Genomic DNA, 13,306 nt, shown 5'->3' on the forward strand with positions numbered 1-13,306 from the left:
GCTCCAAATCTCCCTGTGGCCTCGCAGTGGCAGCCTGGCCTGCAGCAAACGGGCTGCAACACTGGCAGAAAAGAACTTAGAACCTGCTTACAGCAAGTTTAGCCTTTCTGGGCTACAGGGAGGACTTGCTGCTGAAATCTTTGCTCTCGGCAAAAATCTCAGTGCCTTGGAAAAGGTGTGATCTTCCTGCTTTAGTGGCCATGGTGGGCTGCCCCAGGTCAAAAGGATTTTTGGATCTTGTATCTCCCCTCAGGTCACTTACCAAGCTGAGGACCCCCATGTCCAGCAACCCTGGCTGCTCTTATCACATCCATATAAAATTCTTGAAAAGTCTCTTTTAGGTGCCTCCATCAGCTGCACCTCTCTTTGGAAACTAAGAAACAAAGACCTGTGCCTTTAACCTTGTTTGGTCTTAGCCCCTTTTATATTCTTTACTAGGGATAGATGTTCCCTGTCATATTTTGTAATCCCAGCCTGCTGAAGAGGCTGATGCCCAGAGCAGAGCACAAGGCCAACACTGCCCTGGCACTCTCACAGGGCTGCTCCCACCGGAGCTGCTAGAACAAAGCGCTGTTGGAGACCGGCTTTGGCGGCCCATGGCTCCCTACAGGGATCTCTTCCCTTTCAGAAAAAAATCTGGCAAATTTTTGCCTTTTCTGTCCTGACGTTTGTTACTGTTCCCACATCGGGAGGGGTAAGTCAGGAACAGAATGAGTTGGGTCCTGCAGGCTCCCAGCAGAGCGCTGAAGACCAGACACCTTTCCCTCAACAAGTTTTATGGATGTTGCGTAATTTGTGGGTTGTTAATTAATAACTAACTCCTGCTATGTTCATCTGCTTTTGCTCTCCTCTCCAGTATCTACTGGCTGAGAAATCAAGGTGGGTGAAACAGCATTATAAATAAGGTAGAAATTGTGCCCAGGTAGTCCTTGGAAGGGATGGATGCTCAGATGACTTTTTTAATTACTGACATGAACATCTTGACTGATACCAGGAGTATCAGTGGTCTGAAAGGGAGTGCTTACTGAGAAAAACACCTGTTTTAGGAGAGTATCTGTCTGGATGGAGGCTTCCTGTGCTGAACTGCCTTGTATACGTGGTACCAAAAGTGGTCTCGTGTGGGTGGGTAATATTGCTCTACCATGACACCAGTTGTACCTTGTCATGGCAGCCATGCCCAGGAGAGTGTGGATATGACATAGCTTTCTCACTTCAGTTACCCCTCTTCAAAAACGGAGGCAGATTTCTGTCTTTTGTGATTTCCAGAGGCTTTACAAAGCGAGTCAAGGCTCAGGCCAGAGCTGCAGGTGGCCCTTTGGGCAGAGGTGTACAACAGTCATTGAAGTACCCAGCTCCTTTTCTAGCTTCAGACATTCACCATCTCCTACATTTATCTTATAAACCCATGCTGTTTACATTCAGATTTGCCCCTGCTACTGTCTCTCAAAGTCTCTTGGCAACCCCTTCTGCAATCAGCTTGCTTTTCTTTGGGTGACTGACCCTATGGACAGTGGCAAATACTTTGTTCCCTTCGATCTCCTAGGGGAGCTCAGCTCCCTAGCCCAGTATCTACATCCAGTGTGTCCATCAGAATTGAGGAACTACCATAATGCTGGCACATTCCAACACCACCACCATCAGCAGGAGGCCCAAACTCAGACCCAGCTTTTCTAATGCACAGCTCTCTGCCACATCTTTATTAGATGCAGGACTGCAGGAAGGAACATCTTGGATCTTCATGTGCACCTTTGCTCTGCTCAGCTTGCCTGAAAAGAGAGATTTTAGAATATCTTTGTCCTGGGGCAGCCAGGATTTAGTCTGCAAGCTCTAGCTACCCCCTCCACTTTCTGAGGGGTTGCAGGCCTGCCACATCCTTAGAGGCTGCCAGAGTGTAGCACAGTTCATTTGAATTTGAATAAAGTACTGAACTTTATTTTGAGCCCTAAAATTCAAATCAGAATGCAATAAACGCACGCCTGGAGGATGTGGATTTAAAAAAGAGCCACTGAGCTCTTTTTCAGAGCTGTCCATGTTTCCTATCTCTCTGGTTTTATCATCTGGAGAGCAAATATAAAAAAAAAAAAAAAAAAAAAAAAAAAGCGCGTTTGCATCCCAAAACATGGACCTCACTGCCTCACTGAAAGATTTTCACTGATATTTTTCCTGTGACAGGAAAAAAAAGTGACTCCTTAGGGAAGATATTCTTGTTTCTTTTTCATCAGAATAAAAGTTTGGTTAACACAGAAAGGCTACCCTAAACATCTTAGCAGGGGTTGGTTGGTTGGTTGTTTTTAAAAAAGGGAGAAAAAAAACCCTAAACCAGTAAAGTTTAATCCCAACTCAGATTTTGACAATTTGGGCAGAGTTATGTTGTTTTGGAAACACACAATTTAAACTGAAAATTATCTCAAAGTTTGCTGTAGGAAAATGGCTGCCACATTAAGTGGGTCTAGCAAAAAGGGGCTCAATAGTTTGTCAGAGAGAGAGAAAAAAACAGCTGTGTCCCTGGAGTTACCAGGGCTCCAAACTGGGAAGACTCACCAGGTAATCCTTTTTCAGCAGAGGTTTGCAGAGAAATTATCAAGCCAATGCAAGAATAATAAAAACTTTATTTATAGGCTTTCTCTCCCTACAGAATACATGGATTTTAATGCCTCTTGCAGGGATTTATCATGAGAATGTGGTATATTTTTTTACTGCTCCTTCTTGCTCTTTTACTCATGAAATACTGGAGTTCTCCAAATATGATGTTCTCAAAGACTAAATCCTTAGCTGGTAGAAAATGGGATAATGCAGCTAATTCCCTCTGCAGCTATACTGATTTGCACCATCTGTGAATCAGCCCCGTTACATTACCTAGGCACAGAGTGGAGTTGCTTTAATTGTTTTCTCTTTTCTTGATTTCAGTTTCAAAAATTAAACTGTCTTACAAAGTGCATTTACAAATGAGACAATACCCAATACACTGAAACTATTTACTGTAAGCAGGTTAGATCAGCTGTCCTATGATAAGAGCTTCTGACACTGGTGTCTCTTTTTCTTGCAGGCTTAAAACTTTACTTGCAAAATCTTGTATTCCTTTGAACTCCCTTGGGAGATTAAAAACAACAACAACAAAAAATACTCCAGTTAACACTCCCTCATTTCATTTTTAAAGGTCATGCTTAAAGCTGGCAGTTGTTATAGGATCTGTCCTCTGTAAAGAAAAGTCTTAACTAGCCAGGCACAGACTTAACCTCACCATCGAAAAACTAACATTGTCACTAGGATATGGAGAAACCATGGTGAAGAACTAGCAACAGCCAGACCACGGCAGAATGAGCAGTCGGCATCTGCTCGGTGGGCCTTTATCATGCACTGTTGTATGTACGATTCAAAATGCACAGAACGATTGTTGAAATGATGTAGACAAATTGACTCAAATTAGTTTAGCATGGGCCACGCAAAGTTTAAGCTTGTTGAGCCCAGACACATAGCAACAGCCACCGCGCCTCGCGAGGCTCCGCGTTCGAAGCGCTAGCAGGAAAGTGGTATTCCAGCCCACGTTCACGGGGCTTGCTTTTGTGCCTGCCTGCCTCTTTTCTTTTAATTTTGCCTGGCTCTAGAAAGTCTTGGCAGAAGCAAGCCCTGCTGAAGACTACACTAGCACTGATAATTTTATAGAAGTACTTGTGAGCTTTAATGTCATTTTATACTTCCTTAATCTTTTGACTGTTACTTAATGACAAACAAATCCCCAAAGAACTGGGGAGGGAGGGGGAAGATTAAAAGGATTTTGAGATTGTATTCTCTGCTTTCAGTCAAACTGTCCCAAATCCTGCCAACACAATTCTCCAGTGCCCTATGACACCCCTCCCCAGACCACCAGGAGTGAGTTTCTTATTGTATTTACAGTAATCTAATTACAACAGTTCTTCAATTCACAGCCAGCTTTGGTATACAGACTTTAGCAAGAACTCTCCTCTCAGTGCAGACTGCAAACTTTAATCTTTTAAACTAACACAGAACACGCCCCCTCCCCCCAAAAAATTTCTGAAATGCCTGTGTAAGCTACTAAGATGTGTTCCCCCTCCCACGCCCGCCAACGCTTTGCTCATCTTTTTGTTAAGTTTTCCTCTGTGCCAATTTGCTGCCTAAGGTAATGAGAGAGTTCCTGAGAGATAATAGTCTGAAAGGTTATTAAATGACGGTAAAAACAGGTTGCCTGCCAGAAAATTTCTTTCAAAAAAGTTATTTCACTAAACATGTATAGTTACCCTAATTTTTTTTAACTTCTTCCAGTACTTTATAGTTGAAGAAGTAGTTACGTAGAGGAAATATAGACTGAACACTTTACTTAAAAATGAAATACTCTTGGCTTAAAATTGTCATTGCTCAAAGTCCTTTGATGCAAATCTTAAAGCTGATTAACTTTATTTAGAAGAATCAGATGACAAAATTAGATAGAGTTTGTACATAATAAAAATGTCAGGAAAATGAAGACAGAAATTATTGTTTTACATGAAGCAAAGTATAAAACAAAAGTAGCATCCACAGTGAATTAGCGAATCTGGACATTCTTTGTGTATCATTGCAGCCATCTAGCTCCATACACAAGTATTGCACTGTTCAGTTTCAGTTCCACCACAGGTTTTTCTCTTAGAGCTTTTACAGTAACAATGGGTTTACCAATGAATAACTTCAGCAAGTTTGAGGGAGCTTTTCTCTTCTTCCAGTCTGGCGTTTGACTCTGTCAGCTCACATACAGTCTAGTCTTGAACTCACTGAAGTTAATAAAATCTTCACTCCCAAAGAGATTAGGAATAATTTAAGTCCAGTATTACTGCAGAACTTGGGTCTTCCCCCTTACTGTGTTCTTTAGAAGATGCACAGAGGGCAGACGTAATGTATGTTCATATTACATTTATGAGTGTTTCAAATACTCAGTTTGTCCTTCGGTATCTGGTTGGTTGGTTTCTGTGAGACTTATCAATCATTTTGCTTTCTAGTATGTTATCAGCAGTCTTTGCCACGTCAGAATTGTTTTAATATTTAATTCCTTCTGTTGAGATTCATTGCTGTGCAAGCTGAAATGACTGGACAGCCAAACCTCAGCTATTTCCTACTGTTGTCTGTGAACCTCGAAAAACTGGGAACATAGTAGTGTCTTTCTGGTCTCACATTCACTCTTGAAAAACTGCTTCTAGTGTGCTTTGGTGCTGTTTTCCTCCAAGCAAACTGTCCATGGTAATCCTGAATAAATGCAGCAACTATTCGGTTTGTAAAATCTTTAGGTTTCTAGATAACATGTGTGCTCTGCTCAATCCAAGGAACCCACAATAATGAAATAGCTTTGAAAAGTTCATATGAAAGAGACAGCAGCTGCTTGAATGCCTCCCAACTTTCATCAAAGTGTTTTGGAAATGACAGATTGTACATAGTAGTTAATTTCTGTGAAATTTAACTTCCATTTTAATCTCTGGGATAATAGATCTAATACTCATAGCCCAGTAATTTATCAGGTTGGGCAAGATACAGGAAATACTCCTACCCTTATAAAAACAAAATTCTTTACCGATTTGGGAGATATTGTCATGCGAGGGACTCCGTCTCTATCGAGGAGGAAGATGCTGCAGCGGGAAGTGTGGAGCGGGGAATCCCGAAGTGTACGGATGCCATCTGCTGGCACTAAAAATTACGGCCCTCCACCTGCCTTGAAGACGGGTACGGAGGGCCAGATCTTGTCTCTCGGATTGGCATGAGGCAGTCACGTTATTCCATGTTCAAACTCAGGTCAGCAGAAGAAGAATTAAATTGCAATTATATAAGCCCTCCTTTAATGGGTATCTCTGTGCTTGAGCATTCGGTTTGTTTAATGTTTTGTGTCATTCGGGCTTAGTTAGATTAGGAATAAAAAGGCATCTGTGCTTGCAGCTTTTCTAAAAGTCATGTTTAGATGGACTAACCCTCATGTAAGTTTATACCAATTAGACTATAGTTTTATTGTTTTACATGCAATGCTGCATGGAAAGAGTTCTCCCAGCAAAGCAAAGTTTAGCCCTGGTGATTTCCTCTCTCTGGGTTCATAACCAGCTTTCCTTTTCAGGGCAAAAATCAGGCTTGCTCCAGAAGGGAGTCTTGGGAGAATAAACTTCCCAGGAAGGCCTAGGGGTGAAACACAGAGCACCCCAACCAGGCAGAGAGAAGCCCACAGTTCTACAGGAACTCATAGCCTCTGTGAAATTCTTGGGGTTCAAAGCACAAAAAACAACAACAACAACAAAAAAGGATGTATTTTTAAATTAAAGGAGACTAGAGTCCAACAATTTGCACAGGTCAAATAATTACAAATTTTAGAAATATTTCCAGAGAATTTTAAGGTCTGTCCTCTCAGCACACTCCTTCAGGAACTGGTAGTTCAACCTGGAGTATGATGCTAAAAGGCAGTCTCTTCCTCAACACAGTCAAGCCCGTGCCTTGTATTACTGCTGGCAAAGACCTGTAACCCATCTACTTCTCAGGAAATAAAACCCAAGTATGAGTCCTCACCATGGCTTGTCCATCTCTCCTGGACTGATCTCAGAGTCCAGGTGGGGATGTGAGGATAGATCTTAGGCTCACCCCTAGGCTCACCCCTAGGTTTTGACTGAGCTAGCTGAGTGTGGGCCCTGCTCTTCCTTAGCTGCTCAAGTCTCGCAGAAAAGCTGGCAAGAGATAGACCCAACCTAATTTTTTTTTTGTTTGTTTTGTTTTGTTTTTTTTTGTTTTGGTGAGATTAAACCAGAGAAACAGCTGCTGATTAGGGACCTTCCAGCTCACACATCCAACTCTTTGAGGAAACACCAGTTGAAATGCCCTTTATCACAGCAATGCAAGGCACAACCTTTCCAAATTTGACATAGAGCAACAAACTCAGAGGAAATGAAAAATACAAAATGTCAAGGGGTTTACCTTGCCCTTGCATGCTTTCTGGCTCCTGAGCTCTTTAGATTTACAGGCAATTCTTTCTCTCTCTCCATAGCATTGCTCCAGACAATAAGAACCGTAAGATGTCAGCATGGATGGAACAGCTGGCCTGGGAACTTCCACTTGGGGGAAGGTACGTGACCAGGGTGTGTGATTTAACCTGTGTAGAAATGGGAATGATTTGGGTGGTTTTGCTTGAAAGTATTAGGCTGAATTTAGAGACTATGTTCGCAATTTATAATCAGAATTATCATATTGTCATTTCATAATCAGTGAGTAGTCAGAACATGTTTGATTAATTATCTTGGGTCTATGCATGAAGAAATGGCACCATCTCCCTCATACTCCCCATAATGCGCAGTGGATAGGATACACTATATTTTTTCCAAGAATGGTCCATTCTTGTGAAGCTTTATCCTTTACATGGTTCATCTCGGGAAGATGTCTTCTCTTTTTATTTTTTATTCTAGGTACTTCAAAGCCAAGCAAGCTGAGAAGGCCCTCATTATCTAGTGCTTGAACTCTGAAACAGAGTCAGAACCAACAGTGCAGCTAATGATGGGAAGTGGTTAATGATGGGTCAATGAAGGGATATGACTAATGAAGGGAAAAGGATTGCAGAACTGCAAAGTCACTGAGTGCACTGCATGGCAGATAAAACCTCCGTAAGTCTTTGTAACCCCAAGCCTACAGTCATGTTTTCACCCTCCCACTCCCTTTCCTGGTAGCACATCAAGAATTTCCAAATCGCCCATGGCAGGACCTGGCAAAGCTGCAACTCCCACTACGTGAGTTGAGGCTGACCACACACAAATCCAGCCTCTCTTAGGATTCCACGGGATGTCCTCTAAGCAAGGACAGCAATCCCATCAATTCTTTGAAAGAAAAAGGAGCTCTGTGTCTTCCACAGACTGTCAACTGCATTACAGGAGTGAGTCAGTGCTTTAAAATGCAAGTAATCAATCGTTATTCTCATCATCACTGCTATTATTTTTATTCCTTTTCTTTAAGAGAAAAAGCAGTTAAAGGAAGTAGAGGGTTTGATTCAAAAATCAGGAGAAGGAAGGAAACTATACACCACATACTGAAGAAGGGTACAAAACAGAATCTAGATGTAGCTGTATACAGAAGTCCAGGGTTTGTGAAATCACATGGTTTCTTTTACTTCTGAATGTTCCTTTCACTCACTCAATATGCCAACTCCAAGTATGAAGTGATCAGGCAGAAATCAGACACAACATTAGAAAACTGTAGGATTACCAAGTATTCACTCCTCAGTGCTGTCAATAAGATCTTACTTCTTATTTAAAGGAGGTGACTTGTAGTTCAAAAGTAACATGAAGGTACTCTTTGTGAGTTTTCCCACATCTATTTTACAACTCTGTGTCATATTTGTCTTTTCATTTGTAGGAATAAACACAATAACAGCAGAAATAGTCTCTGGTATGTCACTCTTGTGATAGGCACAACTTGAGAACAGGGTAAGCTGTTGGCTCTCCTGATTAGGAGCTAGCATTGATCAGACCATTTATTAGAACTTAAGACAGATCCTGGTGTGGCTTATTGTTATGCTGCCACCTCTGGAAGGTACCAACAGTACCTGAAAGCATTTGCTTATCTATAATCTGATAATTAAATAGCTGTAACAAAGTCTGGAGGTCTCTTCCTGATTTTGCAAATGCTTCTGTGTCTCATCAGTCCCCTGGGAAGAACAAGGAAGCAGAGCAGGGAGTTGAATGTCTAATTAAACTGGTGGAAGGCAAGTACCAAGCTCTGCAGAGACATCTTGGGAGAGAAAAGCAAAGAAAGAGGTGCTCAGTGCCTTTACATGCTTGGGGTTTATCTTTGCTTAGTTGTAACCTCAAAAACATGGAAGGACTTCTTGCTGAGTAGATCTGTAAATCCAATAATGTTAATGTTTTGTTTCACAACAAAAATGGGGGCATGGTAGAGCTAGACTTCAGGAGTGACCTCATGCTTAGCACAGCGTGTTATTTTAAATGTCAACCTCTTGGGGAAGGTTCCCATGCCAACAATTTTCTTCAGAGGTTCGACACTATGAAAGTGGGTGAACACATATTCAAATGGTAACTCATTCAACCTTCCACCTTCATAAAACAGAGCAAAAAAGCTTACAAAACCATACTAGTAAGTAGAGCACACAGCTGAAAAACAGCAAAAAGGACATTTTATTTTTAAATTAATAAAAAAAGCAGACCGTCACAAAAGAGCTGCTGCACTTCCATGCAGCATACCACACCTAGGAGATTAAACAGAAATATTATTATCTATACCTATTTATTCAAGGCAGGGATCTGACCTTTCTGGGCTCATTTGTTTCAGCAAACTTTGCTCATGCTACTCATGACTGCTCATATTCATCGGACTTGCAAGATTAGAACATCAAATAACTGCTGATTATACAAAGACAGTGAGAGACAGGAGGAACAATAGTGTTTCTTCTTATGCAATTATCTTTTTTGGTTTTTTTTAAGACTCTGAGAAACCACTTCAATTATTTTGATCAGTTTCCTGTCAGAGGTAAGTTCTTTAATTGGCCATTGTACTTCAATAGATAGGAAGCTTTTCTGTGGTCTTTGCAAATCTCAATACGTTCAACCAGGTACTACAGTTCTACTAAATAATATTACTGCAATTGTTTTATTCCATGTCTGTCAGTGTCTACCCAATCATTTTCTCAGCTGTACAGAAGAAATGCCACCCTGCAGGTTGAGCAACAGATCCAGATTGCTTCAGGGGATGGGTGGCTTCAGTCTTGTCCCTTGACCCCAAAATGACACTGTGGCCTGACCTATTAAATGTGGACAATAGAATCTATTCACCTTTGTAAACACTAGGGCAACATATGGTTGAATAGTAGTATGTAAATTTAAAATCTTAATTAAACTGAGGCAGACAGCCAAGTAATCACAAGGCACACACTACTTGAAACAAGCTCATTAATAGTCCTGCTGTGGAACCAGTTTCTTAATGGCTCAGTAATGAGCTGACTACAATCTGCAAAACCACGAATCTTGATAATTTTTTAAGTATATAATTAGATCGTGATAATGGCTTGAACTTGTGTGTGCACATATAACCAAAAAACGATACGTCCGAGCACTTAGACTAAGACTTAAAATCTGCTCTTGCTTATTCCCAGTTTGTATTGGTGTAACTCTGCAGTCAGCTGTCTTACAGAAAGGAAGGAGGATACTCTGGTTTTTCTGTCAGTACCTGGCACTGTCATGGGACATCAGTAGGATGTTTCATCTGTTACTTTCTGACCCCTCAAGCAAAAATGTTGTGCAACCAATCCACGTCTTCAAGTTCCTTCCCTTTCATGCTCCAGTCACCCAGTACTCCAACCAGACAGACAGTTGCATTTTCTGTGAGACAAAATGCACCTGCAGGTAAGGCATCATGCTTAATCAAACGTGTCTCTTCATATGCAATGAAGACATTACATACGTTTGAGTAGAGTATCCTGCTCTTTCATTCCACCCTGGTTTTGTTAGTAGGAACATCATCCAGCAGCTTCACTACCAAAAAATGTTGGATATTAATCTCCCTCCTTCCCCTCCTTTCTTCTCTCCTCCCTTCCAGCACATTATTAACCTAGGTCATCTACTCAGGGACCTCATTTTTAAGCCCTAAGGTAGATTCATATTTCTAATTTGCAAAAGCACAGTCCTTGCCTAATCTCTCTCCATTACACCACAGGTATGGATCTGCGATGGGGATGTATTCACATTCGTGGCACACAGCTTAGGTAACAACACCCCATAAGGGCCATCTCTGGCCTTGGCTGCTCCACTTCATAATCTCTAGGAATGGATTAAATAAAACAGCACATACAGTATCTCACATTGCCTTCCTCATTCAGCATGTCTCCTGTTTAGCAAACAGTTCAGCAGGATTTTGCTGTCCAGTCACGTCTACAGAATTCACCAGACGCATGCACTCCCCACAGCTTTGACTTTTCACAACGGCTACCTACTACAGGAAAATGGAACTGCAAGGCCTAGGAGTTCAGCAGACACTCGTCACATTTTAAATTAAGTTCTGCACTGAGAGAGCAGGACTTCTTTCGGGGCTCTTTCCTATGTCTACATTGAATCCAATACAGTAAAACTCCAACTCTGGCTGCAGCTCCCCACAGATATTGCAGCAGTAGAAGCAACCACAGTCCTCATAGTGGAATGCAAAACTTACATATTTTGACTTTACTTCAATTATTTTCTGCATCTATAATCATAGTGCATTCACAGACAAAATCTAAAACCCTATAATCTAAATGAGGGAACCACTCCTCCACTGGGGAAGGCAGAATGCTGTATTTTTTCCATTTTAAAATTGTTAAGAGGATAATTATATCTTATATGCAGTGAAAGAATGTTACTTATTTCTCAGAAAGATCAAATAATACTAAAGACTTTACTGAATATACCAACCGCAGACCATCTTTCAAACTATTTATAAAGGAAATGTTCAATGAATGAAAAATTAAATGAGACCAAAAATAGTCATGATGACGACACCTCTGCAACCAAAACCTTTTCCTCAGCTTTGACATTGTTTAGCAATGTAATAGGGACAGTGCTCATTTATTTTCTGTTGTTCACAGAGATGTCTGCCTAAAGTTATTTCAGTTACTACACCTGTTAATGAAACTTCTCTGCCAGTGGCTGTGGTTTTCCGAGCAAGTTGGTTCTTTCTGTCAACTCAGCAAAACACTTGACTGACTCAAGTGAGTCCTTCTGTGCCATCCTAAGTCTTCCAGAGTCTGAAAAGATTTTAATCTCTGCAATGACCTTCATTTTCAGTTACTAGGAGGCAAAACATGCTTTGATGCCTCATACTGTAAAGTTTATGGGTGATTAACTCTACTACAGAAAAAATATTCAAGCAGCAATTCTTTCTGTTGCCACGAGAAGCTTCAGGCCTTGCATTTGAAACAGAGCACCGCGTGTAAAGAAAACACTGCTTTTGGCTGGGCCTTAGGGCAAGGGATGAATAGCAGCTACAGGAAAATATCCTCATCTCAAAGATCAAAAAGACGGCAGCAGTCGCGAGCAGGGTCTGTTAGTACCAGGCAGGTAATCACTAAATAGTAAACACTCTCTGTAAACACTGAGTTCAGGAAGTCCCTGACCTGTCCTCCCAGATGGAAATCAAGATCCCAGAGTAGAACTCCTCTGAGTCTGTACAGTATTTCCAAAGAACACAAATAATTCATGCACTCTGTGTGTCCCATGTCCTGGAAGAACCCAAGGGGTGTTCCCTAGCAGACACAAGCCTTGCTTTTTTGCTTTCACTGTTCAAATCCAAACCAAATATGGCTGCTATTTGTTCAGCAGGTCAGCAACGCCACATCTCTGTTATCAGCAAACCCTTCCGAGCCCACGCAGCATTGCTCTTATGGGTCACATTGATGCACAAAGGGAGGAGGAAGTTTACAAAGTATTTTGCCTACACATCTTTTTTAAACTCACAAAGCATTTTATAGGGTATGTATTCCTGTGCAGCTGAGAGTTCTGTTTCTAAAATCATATCTGAAGTACCTGCAACTTTCCTCTCTCCCTTGGCCATCCAGCACTTCCTTGGCTAACAAACTTGAAAGTCACTATTCATCCCCAGAGATCCTTAGAGATGTCCATGGAGAGGTCCCAAAGAATGGGATGAGCACCAGAAAACTTGACTTTCCCCGGTTATTCTCACAGGTGTAGTTACCTAGAGAGTCATGCCCTCAAACCATGATGACCACAAGTGTATTCCCTACAGGCTGCATGTGAGAAGCTCACTCAATAGCTGGGATACAGGGTGCAATGTAAACATTGCTTAACACAAACCCAGATCTTCGGGATTAGCGTCACGGCTTCACATCACGCCGCTGGCCCTGGGCTGGGTGCAGCTCCTCGCAGGACAGCGCTGCTCCGTGCCGCAGGGAGCTCCTGCAGCCTCCCCGCTGTGCGAGCAGCACGGCCAGAGCGCCCCAAGGGCGCATCTGTTCACCCCAGCTCTCGTCCGAGGCGCTTCCCAGCCCAATCGAGCTCCGCAAACCCATCTCCTACACCCCGCAGCATCTCGGTCAGCTACGGCAACGCCACCTTGTCCTCTGCCCTGCCACTATCCGGCACCTTCCTTCACCTCGGTGCCCCGGCCCCGCAGGACCCTTCAGGGGCTGCCCCGTCCCCCGGAGGAGAAAGGAGCCCCCGGGCCTCTGGCAGCAACGAGGGGTCGGCCCCTCCGTGGGAACCTGCGGGACGTGCGGCGGCGGAGGGGGCGGAGGCCAGCGGGGTTCCCGGTGCGGGGCTCGGCGGCCCCGGGGCGGGCAGGGGGCGGGGGCGGTGGCGCCCCC

This window comes from Empidonax traillii, unplaced genomic scaffold, assembly GCF_003031625.1.
Source record: "Empidonax traillii isolate 1590-97213 ecotype Southwest subspecies unplaced genomic scaffold, ASM303162v1 scaffold191:size1449129, whole genome shotgun sequence".
Lineage (NCBI taxonomy): Eukaryota > Metazoa > Chordata > Aves > Passeriformes > Tyrannidae > Empidonax > Empidonax traillii.